The sequence below is a fragment of the Dermacentor silvarum genome, chromosome 5 (assembly GCF_013339745.2).
Source record: "Dermacentor silvarum isolate Dsil-2018 chromosome 5, BIME_Dsil_1.4, whole genome shotgun sequence".
NCBI lineage: Eukaryota > Metazoa > Arthropoda > Arachnida > Ixodida > Ixodidae > Dermacentor > Dermacentor silvarum.
The window spans coordinates 160,455,792-160,459,072 of NC_051158.1; the positions used below are offsets into that span (position 1 = coordinate 160,455,792).

The 3,281-nt window shown below is 44.9% G+C and overlaps 1 long non-coding RNA gene across 1 annotated transcript; it reads left to right on the forward strand.

The window, feature by feature from the left end:
- The first annotated feature begins 1,722 nt into the window (after positions 1 to 1,722).
- LOC125946101 (uncharacterized) lies at positions 1,723 to 2,793 on the forward strand. The gene is made up of 4 exons (XR_007467404.1): positions 1,723 to 1,787; positions 1,854 to 1,913; positions 1,982 to 2,042; positions 2,606 to 2,793. It is a non-coding gene; the product is annotated as an uncharacterized LOC125946101 (long non-coding RNA).
- The last annotated feature ends 488 nt before the right edge of the window (positions 2,794 to 3,281 follow it).

A 3,281-nucleotide genomic window follows, 5' to 3' on the forward strand; every position in this document is an offset into this window, starting at 1 on the left:
CTCCTCTCCTGCCCGTTCTCTCGGTGATCGGCCCTCCGATTGGCCGAATGCTGTCACGTGCTCTCGCGCGCTTTTTTTCTTGCTCCCGCTGCCATCGCGGTGCCAGACCATTACGATGTGTTGTGTATCGAGGCACCACGCATCGCGTCTCCTTTGCGCTTTTAAGGCGTAGTGTTCGCGATGCCGTGTTGCTCGGCATTCGGGTGCAAAACACGCGAAACAGACGGCAAGCGACTCTTCCGGATTCCATCTGCGAAGCAAGACGCGGCGCAGAGGAATGTCTGGCTTTAAAGAATCAGCCGGGCTGATTTCAACCCAACACAATGGTCCCGGCTGTGTGAGGTAAGCGAGCGATTCTTCCGCAAAACGGAAGAATCGCTATGCGAGACCGCAAAAGCAGTCTCGCATACACCTGTAAGATGACCGCTGCCGCGCTATACTCAAATCCGCAAAAAAAAAAAAAAAATTAAAGAAAATGTGTGTAGTAGTGTAAGGCTTATTGCAAGCGAGCGAAGCCACTAGCCTCATTATCGACGGACCGCTTCCGCCAAATGATCGGTATCTCACTAGTCAGTGAAACCTGTAAGACAACTGCATATATACAGCTGGTGGATCATTCACTCCCGCAGCGTAGTCAGTGTTAGAGGCCCGCTGTGCATGTTAGCCGCTGGCCAACGAGGGACTGGAGCTACTGAAACGCGGTGATGACGGCGCTAGGTCAACCAACGCCGAGGTCGCGCGTGGCATGACTCAGTTAAAGCCGGACTTAGAGGCTTTAGGCTCACTGTATCACAGCTAATAGTACAGCCATCTAAGCCAACGGCATTTATGCGTCCTCTCGTTGTTTCGACCGCCAGTCATAATATAACACGAAAAATTCCGATCAAAATACGAGTTCAAGAGCGCGAGCGACACGTAGCCACAGCGTTTCATTCGGAGAGTTCAGCACCTCGCAGGGGGAGCCACGGTCGACAGAAGAGAGAGTGAACGCCGGCGCAGGAGGAGGAGAGAGGAGATGGCGCTACTTTTCTTATTGAGGGGTTTTTAAGCCTGAAAGCTTCAACGTGGACTTTCTAGGTGCGCCACCGTCGACTTGGCTTTCGCAAGCAAAAAGTAAAGAAAAAAGCGAGCGCTTTAGGAGAGGAGGCGGCAGAGGAACGAGTAGATGGCGGTACTTTTCTTATATAGGGACATTAACCAGCGCTTGCATGTAGGCCCCCTAAACCGCGAGCGATTCAAAGGGCCGTGCTCATGGCTCGCAAGCGTTCGCTCGCCGGTGCTCATGGTTCTCTTCCCAAGTTCTATCGAGTCTACATAGCGTGTGCATCGCTCGTGGCTCTTTTGGTTACGTTCAAGCCTTGACCAGCGCCTGCAGATATGGTACAGTTCCTTACAGTACGTATACGTTTACCTGCTACAACTTGCAACTTGCACGCCACTTTTGTTTTTGCGGGCCCGTGCATCTTTTGTGTGTCCAGGGAAGATATATTTTCTATAGTGTTATGAAGATTTTGTGCAATTAAAAATTAATCCGCATAATTACACGTAAAATAAACATCAGGGCTGCAACTTTACAGACTGCTGAGCATCTTTTGAAGTGTGAAGCAGGTCATGAATTGTAATTTTCTTACATTCTTGTCACCCATATGTCGTTGTCAAGGTTTGTATGCTGTTATGAATTTTTTTTATCTTGCTGTAGGGCACATGTTGGAACAGAAATAAAGAGTTCAACGGTGGCTAAGCAGCCATATTTTTCAACAGTTGTGTGCTCATCAATCAAACTTAAGGTAAACATATAGAAGCATGCTAGGCTTGACTGTTTTGTTGACTGTCTCTTTTTATTTCCTATGTAGTTGTTTTAATCTCACAGAACCACAAGGCCTGCTGGCTTCCATTGTTTTTGTCTAGTCAAGGTAAGTCGCATGGTTGCAAGCCAGACGTTGACTGTTTTGTTGACTGTCTCCTTTTATTTCCTATGCAGCAATTTTACTCTTTCACGAACCACAAGGCCTGCTGGCTTCCATTGTTTTTGTCTAGTCAAGGTAAGTCGCATGGTTGCAAGCCAGAGCATGAATGTATGCTTATTCGGTCGCTTTGTTTATGTGCGTGCACAATCTCTGCATTGTTTCCATACTTTTGGCATTTGACCATGTGTATGCTGCTACAAATTTGTTGATCTTGCTGTAGGGCATATGTTCTGCAAACAGATGAACAGGGGCCAAACAGTGTTTGTTTTGCACAGTTTCATGCACACCTAATTAATCTTAAGGTAAACCTGTAGGAGCATGCAAGGCTTGACTGTTCTGTTAAGTGGATTCTTTTAATTTCTATGCACCTCTTTTGTGTATTATTTCTTATTTGGCACCATTTGGCTGCCTGGCTGCCATTTCTGTTAGTCATGGTAAGCCAAAGCTTAACTGTAATTGTATTGCTGTTGAAAATGCTTGCTGTTTACTGACAACTGTGGTGTTTATATTGTCACGTGCCTTGTGAGAGAACTGGCGACGCGACGTTTATGCTACAATGCCATTCCGTTTATGCTGCTGGTGGCAATATATAGTTTACGTGCTTTTTGTTCACTTTTTTCTTCACTGTTGTATTACAGAGCAAACTTCTGTGGGCAGCCAGTGGTATCCAAGAGGGAAGGGACCTGGATTGCTGTGGTTACTGCAGCTGCGTCTTATTTTATGTGGTCACCATTTCTACTGTATTTAAAAATTTTGTAAAATCATTCTGCATGTCCTTTAATTTATTAGTCAATAAAGCCGCTTTCTCACAAGGTCAGGTTGTATTTTTTTTTCTGCATGTTGTTATGCACATTTGATATATGTTAAAACATTTAATGCAAGTTATTATAAATAATATAATGTAATGCTTCAATTTATTTTTCAGTTCTATATAGTAACATATTGGCGCGAAGTAAGCTGCCCACTACAGGCACCGATCGTCGCAAGTCAGCTGCCCACTACAGGCACAAGATCGCCAGAGAGAAGACGACGAAGAGCGCAGGTGTGCGTGCGTTCTCTGAGTGTCGGCCATCATTAAAGAAGGCTGTTCTCTTTTGGCGAGTTCGTATTAATTATCTTCGTGACAATATGTACTATGAAGCTAGCATACGGATGCATGGTATGCTGAAGTGGCCATTAATTTTGCTTACCACGTCACTGTAGGATTACAATCTATAAATGCTGCTTTAAAGATAGCTTTAAAAGCCTGCATATTGTTTCTGAAGCCATTATGCTTTATGACTCAAACAATACACAGGCTTTTATAGCTTAATT